This window comes from Ictidomys tridecemlineatus, chromosome 3, assembly GCF_052094955.1.
Source record: "Ictidomys tridecemlineatus isolate mIctTri1 chromosome 3, mIctTri1.hap1, whole genome shotgun sequence".
Lineage (NCBI taxonomy): Eukaryota > Metazoa > Chordata > Mammalia > Rodentia > Sciuridae > Ictidomys > Ictidomys tridecemlineatus.
The window spans coordinates 26,197,377-26,217,522 of NC_135479.1; the positions used below are offsets into that span (position 1 = coordinate 26,197,377).

General features: G+C 49.4%; 1 long non-coding RNA gene across 1 annotated transcript; it reads right to left on the reverse strand.

The window, feature by feature from the left end:
- Positions 1-7,861: 7,861 nt before the first annotated feature.
- On the reverse strand, positions 7,862-19,978 carry LOC144376071 (uncharacterized). The gene is made up of 3 exons (XR_013436122.1): positions 18,966-19,978; positions 15,308-15,410; positions 7,862-14,594 (listed from the first exon to the last, which is right to left on the reverse strand). It is a non-coding gene; the product is annotated as an uncharacterized LOC144376071 (long non-coding RNA).
- Positions 19,979-20,146: the final 168 nt, after the last annotated feature.

Here is a 20,146-nt window from a genome sequence, read left to right on the forward strand (position 1 = left end):
GTGTGTGTGTGTGTGTGTGTTTCCCAGGCAGGAATGGGTGACTGGATGGAGGGTGAGAGAGGAAAAGAGGGTGGCCAAAAGATAACTGGTGAGTCTCGCTTGGGGGACCTGGTGACTTTAAGATCCTGAACAAAGACTACAATAGAGTATAATTGCTAGTAACCAGGAAGGCAGTTGGGTCTCAACTGCAAACCTGTCCTCAGAAACAACCATCCCTGCCTCACCATGGGAGCCTGGCTTTTGGGGTCCCTTTGTCCTTGGTTACCCTGGCTCTGTTATCCCTAGACCTTCTCCTCTGACCCCAGCTGGTCTACACTGAGCAAGAAGAGCACAGCAGATGGGCCTCTGCCTCCTGGCTTTGATGCCTTGCCATGCAGGCTTTGCCGGGTGCAGAGCCTTAGACCCTCCGGGGGCTGCTCCTCCTAACCTGCCTGGGTCACTGTGCTGAAATGTCCTCTCTTGCCAGCCTGCATTTCTCTCAGCTTTGTTTCCACTCCCAGCCACAGAAGGGGCTGTGTAGACCGCCCTGACGTAGGGCAGGAAGAGAACAACCTCCCAGTTGACTGACAATGAAAAGTTCTCTGGGCTGTGCAGGGAGCCACCAGCTCCGGGTGCATCCTCCTTCCTCCCCACCCTGCACCAGCCTGGTTTAACCACTTCCCACCCAGCATTCAGAACAGGTGGTTCTATTCTGTGGAGCTTCACGGAGGCTTCCTTCCTGTCAGGTTGAAAACAGAATGTTCCTGTGAAGTCTGCACCCGCAAGGGCGGGCACAGGGTGACTTTCGTGTGGAACAGTAGCTGTGCAAAGATGCTCAGAGACCACAGAGGGTCCTGAGGGCCACAGGTGGGGAGTAGCAGAGCAAAAGAGAGCACCTGAAGAAAGGCACACCTTTCTTTGGGGGGGAGGGAGGGTACCAGGCATTGAACCCAGGGGTGCTTAACCACCGAGCCACATCCCCAGCCCTTTTTATATTTTTTATTTTGAGATGAGGTCTCAGTGAGTTGCTTAGGGCCTCACTGTTGAGAGCCACAGCGGAAGGGGCCCCAGCAAACTTCCAGCTGCCAGCTGATGATTGGCTCCCAGAGGCCCCAGCAACATCTAGCTGATTGGCTCCTCTGCGGTGATGCTCATTGGGGGACTTCTTTGGCTCCGCCCACATGACCGAGCCAATCAGCCTCAAGAGCAGGAGGATTGTGGGAGGTGGTGAAGCTTGTGTTTGTATGAGAGGCTTGTGGGAAGCCGGTGGTGGCAGTTGGGCTCTGAGGGTTTTTCCTGAGGAGCTGTTTTGTTTGGCGTGTGTGGTTCTAAAAATAAAGTTCATTTCTTTTGACAAGTGGCTCCTGAATTGTGCCCAGCCAGACTGCGGCACCTCACAAAATTGCTGAGGCTGGCTTTAAACTTGCAATTCTCCTGACTCAGCCTCCCAAGCATGCCCAGCAGAAAGGCACATGATTGAGGGGTCTGCCATCAAAATGGTGAAAACCCTGCTCAAATGGGGGCACTCATGGAGAAGCCTGAAGGGAGGATACTGATGTTCCTTTGTCCCCTCTGCCTGCTGCCTGGCTCTCGCTGGCTCCTGTGGGCCCAGAGGCAGGTTTTGTTGTTGTAGAGGTCAGGACCAGAGGTAATGGTACATCTTCCTTACCTTTCCTCTCCCTTTAAAGATAAACACAACCGCCCACCCACACACACATTTCACTGGCTGGAACTGCTTCCTCTGCCCTTTCCTAGCCAATCATTTGGCAAGAGACAGGAGCTGCCTCAGTTGTTTTGGACAAATTGAAATTCACTCCCGAGGAGGCATGGCAGGCCCACGCCTTTCCTGGAGATCATGGGTGGAGTTCAGGGCTAGCTAGACAGAAGAAGTGGGCTCAAGGTTTCAGAGGTTTTCGTCCATGATTGCTGGCTCCAAGGCAGAAGGCCATGAGAGAGCAAAGCTGCTCAGCTCACATCAGCTGGGGAGGAGAGAGAGGGGACAGAGAACAGAGAGGAAAGAACGAGGAGATAGGAGAGAGACCAGGGGCAAGACATAGTCCCGCGGTGTGTGCTTGTAGTGACACACTTGCTCCAACCATGCCCATCTGTTTCCACCACCTTCCAGTGGTCCATTCAAATGACGAATCCAGGCAGGATGTTGTGGTGCAGGCATATCATCCCAGTGACTGCCCCTCAACCCCCAGGCAGGAGAATCACAAGTTCGAGGCCAGCCTAGGCAACTTAGCCAGACCCTGTCTCAAACAATACAGAGGGCGAGGGGTTGGTGTGGCTCAGTGATAAAGCACCCTTGGGTTCAATCCCCAGCACCCCCTAACCTCCAAAAATTATTCATCTAACAAATGGACTAGTCCTTCAATGAAGTTAGAGTCCTGATGTTGTAGGGACAAACGAGGCAAGGCACCAAAGATAGCAGGAAACAGTTTTATTTGGCTGCAGCCAGGTTCAGAGGGTACAGCCTTTGCTGTAATCAATCAATCCCCTGAACCCTGAGTTCAGGGAGTTTTAGAGTTTTATACTTAGTATATAAGGGGAGGGGCTCAGAAGTTCACAGTCTGCAGAAGTTCACATAAAAGCAGCTTTTTCTCTCACTGTTCTGGGCAAGTTAATTCTTCAAGGACAACACCTGAGAAGGGGAGAGCTTCTTCTCCCCTTTCTTTCCTCCCCCTGCCAGCTGTTACCATGGAGCCCAATTGTAACTTATCTTAAAAATGTAGACATCTCTGTGAAGCCCAGCTCAAGGCCATGTTTGCACATTTCTACAAAGTACTATACTGGATATGTTTGTGAAAACTAGTAAGGGGATGTCCAGCACCTGGAGTGCTGGTATCTTCCCGGCCAGTGGCCAAGTAAACAGGGTGACACGAAAATGGAAGTTTATCTACACTGAACTCTTTTGCAGAGACTCTTTTGCTGACAGTCCTAAAATTAGCCATGGTGAAGATTTCTGGAGAGGCCCAGTTAAGATTTTTCAGTTGAGAAAGGGGGTGCTACTTCACTGAGGATCCAGTCATTTCCTGGAAGCCCCACTTCTGATCCTTGCTGCCCTGGGAACCAGCCTTCCACATGTGAATCTTCATGGGACATTTCCTATCTAACTACGCAGAGCCAGTAGCCCTGTTGTGACCCCAGCTGACTGTGATAAAGAGGACCATGTCTATTGGTTCTGTCCTGAGCTATTCCAGCTACTTATCCCCCCATCGAGTGCTACCTAGGACATGGTTCTGAGTGAGCAAGTGGGGGCTTGGCCACGACCCTAGACAGGCAGGAGGCTCAAGGCATGTGCAACCTTTAACATGGTTGGGGTGGGGGGACGGACCAGAGTGTGGTGGTGAAGGCATGGGGGAGAGCGGAAGGGGGGGTGGCTGGGGGAGAGGGGAAGCACTTTTCAGGGCTGTGGGTTCCGGGGTGTGGGGGAGCGGCTGTAAGATGGAAAGGCCCTCAGCATCCTTCCTACTCCATTCAAAGAGGCCCCAGGCTGCTTCTCCCAGCAGGAGATGGAGGGGAGGGCTGAAGCTCCTGGGAGAACATAGCTCAACAGTCTGCAGGATCTTTTGGCAGATTTGGAGGCCCCTTGGATCCTAATGGTGAACCCTAGAGACCAGCACCAGAAAGCCCCTCATACCCTGTTCCTGAGTGTTGTAGGTAGAACAATGTGACCCCCCCCCCCAGTCCCCATGTCCCTATCCACATCCCTGGAGTCCAGGAATATGTCCATACATTAAGTGGCAAGAAGGACTTTGCAGATGGGATTAAGTTAAGAAATTTGAGATGGGAAGGTTCGTCTCCCTTACCCAGGGGGGAGGCAGAATGTCAGAGAGGAGAAAAGATGTTTCACTGCCAGCTTTGAAGATGCAGGGGAGATTCATACAGCAAGAAATACAGGTACTCTTTCTGTAGAAGCTGGAGAAGGCAAAGAAACTGATTCTCATTTTGTTGCTCCTGCCCACCTCTTATTTTGGTACCAGGGACTAACACAGGGACACTTTAACCGCTGAGCCATCTTTTTATTTATTTATTTATTTTTTTGAGAGAGGGTCTTGCTAGATTGCTCAGGGCCTCACTAAATTGCTGAGACTGACCTTGAATTTGCAATCCTCCTGCCTCAGCCTCCCGAGTTGCCGGGCTTATGGGTGTGTGCCACCATGCCCTGCTTCACACCCTTCCTTTTTTGTGGCTGCTGTAACAAATGACCTCAAACTTGGTGGTTTCAAACAACAGACATTTGTTCTCTCACAGGTTTGGAGATCAGAACTCTGCCATTAAGCCGTCAGCAGCGTCACTCCCTCTGAAGGCTCCAGGGGAGATTCTGATCACTGCCTCCCCCAGCATCCAGTGGCCCTCAACATTCTTTGACCCATGGCCACATTGTTCCCGTATCTGATACCATGGTCAATTGCATGTCCATTTTTTTTGTCTTCTCAGTGTGTCTGTGTGTGTGGTTTTTTTTTTTTTGGGGGGGGGGTATACTGGGAATTGAACTCAGGGGTGCTTAATCACTGAGCACTATCCCCAGTAATTTTTTATTTTTTATTTTGAGACAGGGTCTTGCTAAGTTCCTGAGGCTAGCCTCGAACTTGTGATTCTCCAACCTCAGCCTCCTGGGTTGCAGGGGTTATGTAACATGTGTCTGACTTGTAAGGATACATGTGACTGCATTTAGGAGTCACTCTCTCCCACTCTCAAGGTGCTCAACTTCATCATCATCATCCACTGCTCTGTATAACCCATTCTTTTCATTTATTTTCTCTCTCTCTCTCTCTCTCTCTCTCTCTCTCTCTCTCTCTCTCTCTTTCTTTCAGAAAATACCATCCAGGGGGTCCAGGAATTAGGCAGTGTACATGCCTTATGTCTTTTTTTTTGGGGGGCAACTCAACCCACTCTACTCTCCTAGAGCCTCTGGAAGCCACAGCCCTGCTGATACCCTGGCTTTGACCCTGGGAGGCTCATTTTGGACTTCCAGCCCCCAGCATGGCAACAGAATAAATATGTTTATTTTAAACTACAAAACTTGCAGTAATTTGTTACTGTAGCCACAAGAAATAAACACGGTTGTATTGTCACCAGGAAAAGACACTTGGTGAGTGAATAAAGCAGGGCAGACACTAACTGATACTATGATAGATTACACTGAATCCTGCTGTGCCTCGTGCCTATGTACCTGCCTGCTCTGCCTGGGGACAGTGCAATGGATGGCCACATCTAGGAGCAATGACAGGAGGAAGGCTCCCACAGGCCCAGAGCTGTGGGTGGGTGGGCTGACTTGTCATCTCTACTTGCAGCCCCTTTGCCATTCCCACCCTCTTCTGAAGGAAGCTAAGGACAGGGCCACCCTCCCCGTAGCCTCTGTCCCTCTATTCACTTCCCTCATCGCAAGTCCCTTAGGTTCACTGAAAGCCAGGCCACAGGGGCAAGGTAAAAAGGGAGGGAGGGGAACAGGGGCGCGGAGAAGGGTGTGCCCGGGTCTGGGGGGGGGAGCCCAGGGCAGAGCCTTGCCTAGTCAGTACGAGGAAATGGCTCCTGGGGGGCAGTGCTCTCTGCTGCGTATCCATTTGACTTTCAGCACTGCTTCCCGGCCCAGAGCGCCCCTTCTTTTGCTGAACTCCACAGTTTGCTTGGGGGTTGGGGAGCCAGGCTCACTCCATCCTAAGGGTCGGTGCCCTGGCCAGGAGGCCTGTGCTCTGTCCTTACCTGTAGTTCTGGATCTCCACCAAGTGATGAGCGAAGCCCTCTTTGTCCCCCATCCCTTGCCTGCCCCCTCCCATCTGCATCCTCCTGCCTCGGCCCACCAGTCCCCTGGAGAGTCTCAGCCTTCCCTGGGAGGTGTTCAAGGCTCAGTTCTCCAAGAAAACCAGACCCGACGGCTGGCCGGCAGGGGCTTTGAGCGACTCTGAAAAAAATCACCCCCCCCCTCCAACCAGGTGCTGCCCCACTGAGCTAATCCCCAGCCTTTTAAATTTTTCTTTTAATATTGAGACAGAGTCTTGCTAAATTGCCCAGACTGGCTTCCAACTTGAGATCCTCCTGTCTTAGCCTCCTGAATACCCAAGATTTCAGGTGTGTACTACCATGATTGAAGACCTTGGGGTTCTTGTGTTTTTCTTTCTTTTTCTTTTTCTTTTTCTTTTTTTTTTTTTTTTTGTGCCAGGGATGGAACCCAGGGGTGCTTAACCATTGAATCACAACCCCAGTCCTTTTTATTTATTTTTTAAAATTTGAGACAGGTTCTTACCAAGTCGCTTAGGGCCTTACTAAGCTGTTGAGGCTGGCTTTGAACTTGTGATCCTCTTGCCTCAGCCTCTGAGTCACTCTCAGGTGTGCACCACCACACCTGGCCAGGCCTTGAATTTTTAGAGATGAATCCTCCTTCTAGACAGGAAGGTCCAGCGTGCTTGGGGCCTTAACCCATAGGCAAGCGCTATTGGCAGTAGAAAGGAGGGCCCCATCACAGACCCGAATCGGCGTGCCTTAGAGTAAATCTCCTGTCCCGAAATAAATTACTTGGTTGTCCAGTTAAAACACAGACAGCTTCTATTTATTTTTATTTTTTATTTTTTAAATATTTATTTTTTAGTTCTCAGCAGACACAACATCTTTGTTTTATGTGGTGCTGAGGATCGAACCCAGGTCGCACGCATGCCAAGCCAGCGCGCTACCGCTTGAGCCACATCCCCAGCCCAGCTTCTATTTATTTAAAAATTATTTCATAGCAGATTGGAGGTTGCCAGGGCCTGAGGAGAGGAGGATGGGAGTCAGAGCTTAGTGGAAACAAGGTTTCCTTTTGGGGTGATGGAACTACACAGAGGTCATTGCAAAACTTTATGACTAAATGCCAAGGAATTTTTCACTTTAAAATGGTTAATTTCAGAGTGGGACACTGTGCCTCAGTGGGTAAGCACCCTTGGGTTCAATCCTTGGTCCAAAAAAAAGGGGGAGGGGGCTTTAATTTTTGGAGTGGGGACACTGTGCCTTATGTACTGTTGTTAACTGTCACAAAGGTTTTTTTGTTTTCCTTTTAGTACTGAGGATTAAACCCTGGGGCACTCTATCACTGAACTATATCCAAAGTTTTTTAAAGTTTATTTTGAGACAGGGTCTCACTAAGATGCCCAAGCTTCAACTTCTAGGGATCCTCCTACTTCAGCCCCCTGAGTCACTGAGATTACAAGCATGTTTACCACATCCCTTGTCAAGAGTTTTTTTGTTATTTTTGTTTTGTCTTGATTTTTGGCACAGGGGATTGAACCCAGGGGAGCTTAACCCATAAACTACATCCCTAGCCCTTTTTTATGTTTTAAATTTTGGGACAGATTCTGGCTAAGTTTCCCCGGGTGGCCTCAAACTTTTGATCTTCCTGCCTCAGCCCCCCCAACTTGCCAGGATTATAGGCCTGTGCCACCGTGCCTGGCTTTCATGGAGATTTTTTGGTGAGAAGACACATGATACCAGTCCCTATAGGGCTAATGATCTATTGGAAAATACAGACAGGGGTAACCCAGGAGATCTCTTCGTGAGGTGATCACCAAATGTTTGTTAGATAAAATAGAAATATATGTGGGTGCTCATGGGTGGTCTGTGGAATTCCAACGGAGGGCCACAGAAGACTTCCAGGAAATGGCATCTGAACCAAGACCCAGTAGACAAACAGGAACAAGCTGGTGGGAGAGTAAGGCACTCAGGAGGGTTGGCAGCTCCCAGGAACTGAATTGTGTTGCAGGGGTGGGAGGTGGGAAAGGGGATTTAGGAATTAGCAGTAGCCAGCTCCAGAGGCCCTCGGAATTGTGCTAATGTCTGCAATGTAGGCCTCCTTTGGACAAGGGAGCCTCGATATTCCTTTGGGGAATAGATTCCTTTTCCATTCCCATTCCCAATTAAACAAGTCTTGAACATTTATTATCCTTTTTGCAACTAAAATTCATTACAGGTGGATAGACGGAGGGGCGGGTAAATAGATGATAGCTAGGTAAAAACAGATTTCTAAACAATCACACCCCTGTAGAGGTGAGAAGACGCAGCGAGAACTTGAAATGCAGTCCTGTGTCTCACATCCTTCCGGGCTCCCTGAGTATTTTTCCCCAACCAACATCAAAGTTGTTTATTTAATAAGAAAAGCGGCACGGCTCTCTCTCCATGTCGAGTGCCGTGAGACTCGGGGGTTGGTCAGGAGGTGGAGTGGGCCGGTGTTGAAGAGCCGGTTGAAGGGCCGTGTTGAAGAGTCTTGGCTTTCGGGAGGACAAAGCCAGGAAGCACATCGCGGTTCCAGCTTTGTTTGCTTTCAGCAGAATGGCACCGAAAAGCGAGGCTTCACACAGCAAGTGACTGGAAGTACTTTCTGGAAGAGGAATGGACGTGCCAGCCTGGCCATTGCTGGCTGGAGGACCAGGCTGGGGTCTGCACAGATGCCCAGGAGAGATGCTTCAGGGCCTCTGGAGGTGCTTATGACCGCCAAGAAAAGTGTTCTTATGCAAGATCAGTTCATTTTGGACAGGGAAAATGGATTAGCACGGAAAAAGGCAGGTCGCAGGAAAACTGAGACCTGTTGTTGCCCTAGAGAAAGTCATCTCCACCTTCTTTTATTTTTTAATTTTAATTTTTTTAAGTTGTAGATGGACACAATGCCTTTATTTTATTTATGTGGTGTTGAGGATCGACCCCAGGGCCTCATATTTGCAAGGCAAGGGCTACACCACCGAGCTACGGCCGCAGCCCCATCCCCACCTTCTGGCTGGTTCTGATATCAGTGGCCCAGGGCTTCACCATCTTCTCCAGGCTGAGGGCAGGGAAGCACTGGTGTCCTGCTTGGGAGGCAGTGATGGGCTTAGGAACAGAACCTGAGGGGAGGCCTGCAGGGGGAGCCCCTGAGAAAGGCTTCTTCTTCTAGAAAGAGCTGCTGCAGCCAGCACCCACTTCCCTTCTCCATTAATGCATCTCTTTTGGAGGCTGGAACTGCTAAGTTATAATGATGAGGAGAGACAGATCAATGACCATCGAGGGGTGACAGCTCTCATAGAGAGCCCTGGTCACCTCCGTCATGCTGCAGCAGATCCCTGGGACAAGGAGGAAGGGGAAGAGGCTGGGGACCCCTGGGGTTGGTCCAGAGGAGAAGGCTGGCTGCTGGAAATGAGGGATGCTGGAGCCTGGAGCAGCTAGGTCAAGCAGAGGACTGATCACAAGGGGGTGCAGCTATCACCAGTCTTTAGTTCCAGAACATTCTTATCACCATTTCTAATTGGTTCCTTCAGGCCCCAACAACCACTCATCTGCTTTCTGTCTCTGGATTTACCTGTTCTGAACATTTCACATAAATGGAACCAAACGATCGATCGCTGTGCCTTTGCCACTGGCTTCTTTCACTTAGCATAATGTTTTCAAGGTCCACCTGTGTTCCAGCATGTGTCAGGACTTCATTCCTTTTTTTATGACTCAATAGTATTCCACTGTATGGATGTGCCACATTTTCACCTCTGCTTTGGAAAGAACCAGAAGCCGTGAGTCACCCTCCTTGGCAAGGCACAGGTACGTGGAAGGGGGGAGGGGCTGCAAAAATACAACCCGGAGTACAAGTAAGGCTGGCTGCTCTGTGGAGATGCTGCAGTCCTGAAACACACACGGACCCCCACCTGCAGTTTGCCACAGTACTAGTGAGGGCTTGAGATAAGGGAGGCGGGAGAGATGGGGCAGGGCAGCCGGTCATCATGGGTGAGATTCCCCAGGGTCTGGGTCTTCTGCTCCACTCCGTGTCTTTTTTGAACCTCCAGGGGGAGGCAGGAGGCTCCTGGTCTGGCAGGAGCCTGGGGGTTGGCACAGCCCTGGAGCCGCGTCTACAACGCCTGAGTGCCCACTGGGTGCCCCGGCTGTCCAGCAGGGGGCGCGGGGGCAAGTCCAGGGCCTGGAAGTTGCTCCTGACTGGCTCCTTCCGGACTCCCACCTGGCTGCAGTTTTCTTCTTCAGTTCACTTCGCGAATCTGCATTTGAATGAGGAGCTCTTGACTGGGGACTATGGACTCTTTGCCAGTTGGTGGCATTGCTAACACGACTCAGGGCCCAGCAAGGTGGTGCATGCCTGGAATCCCAGTGACTCTGGAGGCTGAGGCAGGAAGATTGCAAGTTGGAGGCCAGCCTCAGCAACTTAGGGAGACCCTGACTCAAATTAAAAACTGATAGGAAATAAGGGTGGGGATGTAGCTTACTGTCAGAACACACCCCTGGGCTCAATCCCCGGTGTTTGTGGGGGCAAAGGGGGGATAATGACTCGAGAGACAAACATTAGTGAACTTGTTTTAGAAGACTATGAAAGTCTCAGAGAGAATTGCTTCCCTCATGGGTCCATAGTGAAAATATGCAAATATGTATTCCATATGCAAATATATGTAAATGTAGAGATGAAGGAGGAGCCATGTGACTTCAGCCCCATGTGACTGGGCTCTGATTGGCCCGTGGGAAGGCTCAGGGGAAGCCAGTGACTGGCTGCCTGTCTCTGGGGAGGGCGCCCTGTCTTTGGACGGCTCAGGATCAGCACATACGACTGAGGCAGTGGCTTGAAACCTGTCTGTCCACAACCATCTGGGTTTTATGTCCACCACAGCCGGTCAACACCTCGGTGACCCTGATGTCGCTGGCCGGGCTGGGGTGCTCCCGTGGCAGGCACTTTCATCTCCAGATGACTCTCATGCTGGCGCTGGAGCCTCTGCCTGTGGGTGGAGGGCAGGTGGTACAGGAAGAGGAGGGGGCAAGGATGCAGCCTAGATGTCCCTCAGGCACAATATCTGGGTGCCAGGGGGAGCTTTTGGAAAGGAGCCACCAGGAGAGAGGGTGGAAAACCAGGAGAGGGTGACTTCACCGACACCCCAGGGAGAGCAGTCAAGGAGGACTAAGTGGTCAACAGAGACCAAGAGACCGAGCACCCATGTGTCATCTGGGCCTGCAGCGGTCACCTGGCGGCGTTAGCAGAGGTGGATGTGGGAGGCTGGGTCAGTGTGGCTCAGGGTTTGGAGGATGAGAGTGAGGAGACAGAGGCAGGCTGCCTCTGGGGGGAGGAGTGAGGCTGGGCTGTGGGCGGAGGGAACTGTGGGGTGGGCGGACTGACCTAAGGATGATTGGGGAAGACTTGAGTATGTCCAGATGCCCTGGGGAAAGGCCCCGTTGGGAGGAGGTGATGAGTGTTAGGGAGGGAGAAGGCAGAACTGAGGGAATCAAGTTGTAAGACCGAGGAGGGGAGGACGGGGTCTTGGACTGTCCGCAGCATTGACCTTTGACGGCTGGAGCACCTCCTGGGTTGCAGCAGGGTGGGAGGTGGAGAGAGTAAATCAGGTTCTGAGGTGGCTAGTGTGTGTGTTGGGTGGGTGCCAATCGGTCACCTATGGTTGGCCTGGACCATGCCCTCTCTCCACTTCCTCTCTTCCTTTCTTTCTCTTCTTCCATGTGGCAGCCAGACAAGGAAGCCACCGTCCCAATATTGAGTTAGCTGGTGAGGGCCTGGTCACCCTCTCCTGGTCTGTCTTCTCCAGTGGTGGCCTGGCATCAAGTCAATCGGCCAGTGTCCACCCTGTGGTTCAGACCCTGGGGAAGGAAGCCAGGAGGTGGAAGCCTGGCCTGAGCCTCGTGGCCTGTGCTCCATGCCCAGGCAGGTTCCAGCTTATTAGAGGGTCTTTGCATTGGGATCGAAATAGGGACCTAGACACCAAGGTGCCTGCGGATTAAGGAATATGGCACTATGTGATGTCCCTTGGGTCCTGACTTTTATTTATTTGGGTACAAGGGATTGAACTCAGGGGAACTGTACCACTGAGTTCCATCCCTGGACTTTCTATTTTTTATTTTTGGTACCAGGGATTAAACTCAGGGGTACTCAACCACCAAGCCACATCCTCAGCCCTATTTTGTATTTTATTTACAGACAGGGTCTCACTGAGTTGCTTAGTGCCTCGCTTTTGCTGAAGCTGGCTTTAAGCTCGTGATCCTCCTGCCTCAGCCTTTCCAGCCATTGGGATTACGGGCATGTGTCACTACACATGGTTTATTTTTACACAGAGTCTTGCCAAGTTGCAGAGCCTGGCTTCAGACTTGAGATCCTCCTGCCTCGGCCTTCTGAGTCACTGGGATTACAGGCATGCACCACTGTACCCCAAATGGCCTTTGACTTCTGAGTGTGCCCTGTCCCCTTGAGATGCCCCTGAGAGGAGGGGATTCGCCCCAGGACTTGGGCACTGACCCTCATCCCAACACCCTGATACCTCCTACCCTCAGTGAGGGTGGGTGTCTTTGCTTCCCTGATCCTCTTGTACCTGAAGCCACACTGGTGACTGGCCAGCAACTTCAAATGAAGGAGGCCTCTTGAGTCCTCAGGGAGAGCCTCTCCTTCTGCCCACCTGCCGCAGGCTCAGGGTTAGAGAAGCACCTGTCCTGGCCCCTCACTGGCAGGAAGTCCTTCTGATCCCTCGTGACATAGGGGCCTGGCCCATTTTCTGCCCATCGTCTGTGTCCAGCAGTATCTCCAAACGTTCTACGTGAAATGGTCAGTAGCTTTCTGCACTCGAGCCGTTCCTGGGTACAGATGGCCCAGTACCGACGCGGTCGCTGGCTCTCAGGGTCGCTGGCACTTTGCTTGTGGTAAGTTAGAGCAATGTGTCCCCGGGGTCTCTCTCTTCACCTACAGACACAGTGGGCTCTTCCTCTGCCTCGAATCTCCACCTCCCAACACCCACACGAAACAGAGACGGTAGTGCAGAGGCAAAAGTTCTGAAGTGGGAGGTAAAACCAGGGCCTCCTTCATGGTGGCGGAGGCTCAGCCCTGCGTGGACCCACATGGACTCACTCCTCCCCGGCAGCCTGGCCACCTCCAACCTCCCAGCCACGGCACACGCTGCTCCTTCTGTACTCGGCGGCGATTTGCTCTTCTGGTCTCAGCGTCAGGGTGACTTCCTCTAGAAGCCCTCCCCTGACCTCTTCTCCTAATTGGAAACAGCGCTCCTGCCCACCAACACTCTTCCCTGGAGTCTGAGCTGGCCAGGCGTTCAAAGTCAAGGGCAGCTCCTCTCCCACCCTTCACAGTGGAGAAGAGACCCAGGGAGGGGAAGATGGCTTGAACCCAGGAAGAGGGCTTAACGGCTGAGCCACACCCCAGCCCTTTTTATTTTTCATTCCGAGCCAGGACCTTGCTGAGTTGCTTAGGGCCTCACTAAGTTGCCGAGGCTGGCTTTGAACTTGCCATCCTCCCGCCTCAGCCTTCTGAACTGCTGGGATTCCAGGTGTGCACCACCGCGCCCAGCAAGTACCCTCCTCTTAGGACGTCCTTCATCCTCTGTCATTTATATCCACGTGTGTGACTGTCTCATGTCTGCAGCCCACACTGAAACTGCAAATGCATGAAGACCGGACGCCATGACTGTTGGATTTCCCATCATCTCCCTGTTTTCAGGGCAGGGCACACAATAGTGCTTCAAGAGTGTTTGCTGAGTAAACACGCGAACCCCACCTGACTCGGGTGTGCTGTGCTAGAGTCTCCGGGGCGGTGCTTTCCTCCCAGCCTCTCTGCAAACCCTCCAACCGTATCGCCAAAGGCATGGACTCTGGGAACAGCCCCAAGTATCCTCTTGTACCTAAAGGGATTCCTGGCCTCGTTCCCGTGTCTGCCTCCTGGCAGCCGGAGCACTGAGGCTGAGCGGCAGACCCGGCCTCCCCCACGGCTCCTTCAAGCCTGTTCCACTGACAGATTCCAAAAAACTATCCCCAAAGTCAGTGACATAGAACATGTTTTACTTGTTCGTGGTCCTGTGAGTCAGGAGTTTGGACAGAGTTGAGCGAGGCTGTTCTTCTGCTCTTTGTGACATTTTCTGGGACAGTGGCTCAACTGCATTCAGCTGGTGGCTGCGCTAGGCTGGAAGGTCCCAGAAAAAGCATCCAACTCATCTGGTGCCTTGGCCGCGCTCCACGGAGCCTCTGTGTTCTCCTTCACGGGGCTTGTGGGGACTTCCTGTGGCGGGTTGGCTTGGGGCTGTCAGACCTCTTTCCCTTTCATCATGCTGGCTTCCAAGAGGAGCCAACCAGGAAGCTGTTGTCTTTGAGGCCTGACTTGGAAGTGGTACTTCTGTCACGTTCTGTGGGTCAAGGTCAGTTGCGGGACCAGCCAGGTTCAGGGGCAGGGGAAACACAGCCCACCCCTCTGTCTCAGGAGGGTCAAGGAAAACGCCCCCATGAGGCCAAAGGGGGCAGTGCTGAGCCAGATGTGAGCCTCAGGCCCTGTTTCAGGGTTTTCCCACAAGAGCACACCCAGGGTTTGTCTTTAACTGTTCACTTTGGGGGCTAGAAATTCTAAGTTGAGAGCCAGCCTTGTGGGCGGAGAGATTCCTGGGTGAAGCAATAGCTGCGGCTCCTATCCTCATCTCGTCCATCCTGTAACCCTGAACGTGATGTCTGTGTGGGGAGCCAAGGGTTTGGAGCCATCTGAAAATACCAGCATGGAGGCTGGGGATGTGGCTCAAGTGGTATTGCGCTCGCCTGGCATGCGTGCGGCCCAGGTTCGATCCTCAGCACCACATACCAACAAAGATGTTGTGTCCGCCAAAAAATAAATATTAAAATTTTCTCTCTCTCTCTCTCTAAAAAAAAAAAAAAAGAAAAAGAAGAAAAAGACTATTGTAAATATCACATGACATAATAGATTCAAAAATACTTTCAAAAAAAAAGAAAAAGAAAATACCAGCATGGGATCTTGGATTGGGAGGTCATGAAACCCTTAAACCCCTGATAACGGCTTCCACCTACCAATATTGCTTCCATCCTCAGTCTGTGGTCTAGAACTAGTTACATGGCTTCAACCTAAGGGCACGGAAGGCTGGGACATACAGGAAGTACGTGAGATATTTGGTTTGCACTGGTGACATATTCTTTTCTTTGAATATTGTCATGTTGGCCCTTGGGGGGATGGTAGCTGTTTTGTGACCATGAGGAAAAGGTCAAGAGAACCCCAGAAATGCTGAACTGAATCCCTAGAATTGTTAAGCAGCAGAGCCAGCCCTAATACTGACCGTTCTTGGACCCCTTGATAGACGATATGTGCTTAGTTGGTTGTTTCATTACTACTTTTGCAGTCGAAAGAACCTCCACTGATACAGTGGTTAGTGCCAGAGAGAAAGGAGAGCAGGTGAAATATAACAGGATTTGGGAAAGGGTGGGAACAATTGTGTGTTCCCAATTGTAAACACAACGGTTGAGGAGAGGGAGTCTTTGAAACTGAACAGAGGGAAAAAAAAAAAAAAACATTATAGGAAGAGATCTTTGGGCAGAAAAAAACACATGTATAAAAACATACCTGCCATTTGGGTGTGGTGACGCACGCCTGTAATCCTGGCTACTCAGGAAGCTGAGACAGGAGGATGGCAAGTTCAAGGCCAGCCTGGGCACCTTAGTAGACTCTGTCTCAAAATTTAAAAACATTAAAAATTAAAAAGGGGCTGGGGACGCAGCTCAGTAGCAGAGCACCCATGGGCCTGATCCCCAGAACCACAGTAAATAAATAAATACAAATAAAGGTGCTGTGAATGTTCATGTTCCAGTCTTGTACAGGTATGTCCTTCCGTTTCTCTTGGGTACATACATGGGAGTGGGATGACAGATGTATGTGTAACTCGTATACCTTGAATCTAGAATGTTCCCCCAACACCCCTCTGTTAAAAGCTTGGTTCCCACCTGGTGATACTATCAGGAGGTAGTGGGACCTTTAGTAGGTAAGGATTAGTGGAAGGAAGTTGGGTCAACCTTGAAGGAGGTGTAACCTTGAAGGAGACATTAATACCCTGGCTCTTCTTTGTTTCCTGGCAGCCACGAGGGGAGCACTTTTGATCCCCCATGCTCTGGGTCACAATGGGCTGCTTTGCCGCAGGCCCCAAAGTAATGAATTCAACTGACCATGAACTCAGACCTCTGAAACTCTGAGTCACAATGAACCATTCATTGTTTATCTCAGGCATTTTGTTACAGTAACAGAAAGCTGACTATCATAGTAACTTTTGAGATGCAAACGATATTACAAAGTGATTAAACCACTTTACACTGGTAACAGAAAATACTCATTTCCCCATGAGCAGTGTTTGAAAGTTCTAGTTCCTCTGCATCTTGCCAACATTTAGTATGGCTAGGCTTTTTAGTTTTAACTATTATAATTAGTGTGTAAGGAACTCTTGTCTTTTAAAATTGCATTTCCCTAATTATTAATGATCGTGAGCATTTTTTAATGTAATTACTATTCATACATTGTCTTTGGTGAAGTGTCTATTCAAATCTTTTGCTGATTTTTCTTTGGGTTGTTTTTTTCCATAATATAATTTTGAGAGCTTTAAAAATATATTCTGGCTGGGCATGATTACAGTGCACACCTGTAATCCCATTGGCTTGGGAGGCTGAGGCAGGAGGATTGAGAGTTCAAAGCCAGCCTCAGCAACATCGAGACACTAAGGATTATAGATATGGGGAGGGGGATATAGATATAGACATATCGTTATCTATTTATCTATCTATCTGTCATTCTGGTACAAGGTCTTTATCAGATATGTGATTTACAAATACAATTGGCCCTCCATCTCTGTGGATTCTTCAACCACCAATCTAAAAAAGATATGTTGCATCTGACCTGAACAAATGCAGATATTTTTCTTTTTATTATTCACTGAACAATACACTATAACAACTATTTACATAACATAATATCTAAACTGTATTAGAGGGCTGGGGATGTGGCTCAAGCGGTAGCGCGCTCGCCTGGCATGCGTGCGGCCTGGGTTCGATCCTCAGCATCACATACAAACAAAGATGTTGTGTCCCCCGAAAACTAAAAAAAAAAATAAATAAATATTAAAATTTTTTTAAAAACTGTATTAGATATGATAATTAATCTAGAGATGATTTAAGGTAAACAGGAGGATATGCATATGCAAAGATTGTGGAATTTAAATATGGGACTTGAGCATCCGTAGATTTGGTATCCACAGAGGATCCTGGAACCAATCTCCAGAGGAGCGCAAAGCGTGACTGGATTTTCTTCCAATTTGTAAGCGCCATCTCCCATTCTCTTAACAATATTTTTTTTTCAGGGAAAGAGCATCATTTTTTTTCATTCATGAATCATGTTTTGGATATTATACCTAAAAGCTCCTGGCCAAACTCAAGGTCCTTTAAATTTTCTCTTATTATTTTCCAGAAATGTAATAGTTTTATGTTTTACATTAAGCTCTTTGATAAACTTTAAGTTAATTTTTGAAAATGTGGCGCCTGCTATGTCTAGACTCTCTCTCTCTGCCCGCCCCCCACCTGTGCATGAGTAGGTCTCCTTTTTTTTTATTGCATTTGGTTGAGTCTATTTTGGGCCTTGTATTCTGTTTCATCAACCTAAGTGTTTATTCTTTCACCAAGACCATGTTGTCTTGATCACTGTAACTTTATAGGAAGTTCTGAAATTTAGTAACATCAGTCCTCCAAATTTATTCTTCAGTATTGTGTTAGCTTTTTTTTTTTTTTTTTGCCTTTCCATATAAACTTTAGAACCGTTTAGAATTTTAGAATCACAAAGTAGTGTGCTAGGATTCTGTTTGGGATTTTGTTGCATCTATATATTAAGTTGGGAAAAATTGACATCATATCAACCTTATCATCCAATTTATAAACATGGAACATCTCTTCATGTTTTAGATTTTCTTTCATCAAAGTTCTGTAGTTCTGCTTGGTATATATAGATCCTGGACATTGTTTTAAGCTTTATACCTAATGCATTCGTACATTTTTTGCTTGCTGTAATAAAATGCCTGAAGCTGAATATTTTATAAAGAAAAAGAGCCAGGTGTGGTAGCTCAATTCTGTAATCTTAGCAATTTAGGAGGCCGAGACAGAAGGATTGCAGGTTCAAGGCCAGACTCAGCAACTTAGAGAGGCCCTAAGCAACTTAGCCAGACCTTGCCTCAAAACAAAACAAAGGGCTGGGGGAGGGAGCTTAGTGGTAGAGCGCCCCTGGGTTAAATCTCCAATATTAAAATAAATAAATAAAATTTAAAAACAAAGTAAAAGAGCTCATTTTTTCTTATAGTTTTGGAGGCTGAAAGTCTAAGATCAGGCAGCCCCATCTGTTTGGCCCCTTGGTGACATCACACCTTGGTGACATCACACCTTGGTGACATCACACCTTGCTGATGCGTGGAAGGAACATGGCCAGACAGAGCATCTAGGGGCTGGGGTCGAGGCTTGGAGGCAGAGCGCTGGCCTAGCGTGCGGGAGGCCCTGGGTTCGATCCTCAGCACCGCATAAGGCAGAATAAAGACACCGTGTCCACCTCTAACTAAAACACAGATATTAAAACAAAACCATAGCAGCTAAATGCGTCATTTAAAAAATGTTAACGTAACTGGTTTTTGTCTGTTTCATTTCAAATTCCAATAGTTCATATATTAATCTTGAGGCTTCTGAAAAAGGCAACAGAAGTCCCAAAGCTCTGGTTGTTCCCAAGCTTCCCAAGTGACCTTCAGCTTTTGGAATGCTCAAGAAGCGTGACATGTAGAAGGGTAACCATTACTTTGTAAAACTTTTATTTCAGTTATTCTTGTGTCTATGTACACAGAATCACAATGAAAAATACATTTCTTTTCTTTTCTTTTCTTTTTTTTGGTGCCAGGGATTGAAACCAGGGGCACTTAACCACATCCCCCGCCCTTTTTTATTTTTTATTTTGAGGCAGGGTCTCCCAAGTTGCTAAAAGCCTTACTAAGTTTGCTGAGGCTGAACTTGAACTTTCCATCCTCCTGCCTCGGCCTCCCAAATTGCTGGGATTACAGGTTGCACTTCTGCGCCCCGCTGAAAAATACATTTCTTACCAATGTGTTGCAGTCAAAACCTCTGAAAGCATCTGCTACAGAGGGGGTCTCTTCCCCAAGGGTCACAGATCCAAGGTCAGATCGGTTCAGCTTGTCCTCTCTTCCCATGCTTACCTCCTAAAAGTTGTCCCATGTCACCAGCAACTCTTGTCCCGTGGAGTAGAGCAAGGCTCCCAATTGCCGGGTTCAGTTCTCCACCGCTCTGGTCACCCAAGTCTTACCGGGTGTCTTTAAAACCATGTTGACCGTCCATTTCCGGTAAAAACAACAATCATAAGCTGGGCGTGGTGGTGCACCCCTGTAATCCCAGAGGCTTCAGAGGCTGAGGCAGGAGGATCTCGAGTTCAAAACCAGCCTCAGCAAAAGCAAGGTGCTAAGCAACTCAGTGAGACCCTGTCTCTAAATAAAATACAAAAATAGGACTGGGGATGTGGCTCAGTGGTTGAATGTCCCTGAGTTCAATCCCTAGTACCCCCCGGCCAAAAAAAAAAATCATAGCTTTTTTTTTTTTTAAGGGTCCTGACTTTCTTTCACCATTCGTGGATTCCACATTCTATGCACAAAATTCTTGGAGAAGGCCCAGAAACCATCCCTGCTCCGCTGGAGGAGTTGCTGTAGCCCTAGGCTTAGACAGAATCTGGAACAGAACCCGACAGTGATGAATTGGTACCAGAGCTCCAGAAAACGGATTCTACCCTGGCACCCACGACAGGCCCAGCTGGCGGCAGCCGCAGTCACTGAGGAACCAGTCAGTAAAATACAACAGAGTCGAGCGAAAAGTAGGCACCGATGCCTGGATCCACACAGGCCACAGCAGTCACGAGAGCCGCTAACCCTGAAATCCAAGAACTTGCCCTTTGTCCTCACGCAAGCAGATGTGTGCCAGAGCCCTGCCTCAGACACTGACAGAGCTGGGGGACATCAAGGCTGAGGGCTCAGCGAGCAGTGAGCAGCTCTGAGCAATCCAAGTTCAAGGTGAAGCTTCTCAGACACCCAGGGAAACACACAGACCCCGACTGTTCAGGAGGAGAGCAAAGAGGGAGGGGTGGGGGAGGCAGATGTGGGCGGCAAGGACAAGGACTGGCCACGCCAGAAGCCACCGTGTGAAGAGCAAAGGCAGCCCGAGCCCTCAAGAGCAGCAGTGACGACGTATGAGCTGGTGTGCGAGGAACAAAGAACGTAGTCCTCTGTGTGTGCATTGTGTGTGCACGTGTGTGTGTGGTGCTTGTGAGCATGTGTGTGTGTGTTTCAAAAGAGCATTTGAAGCTTGGTTTGAACTTTATGTTGTTTCTATT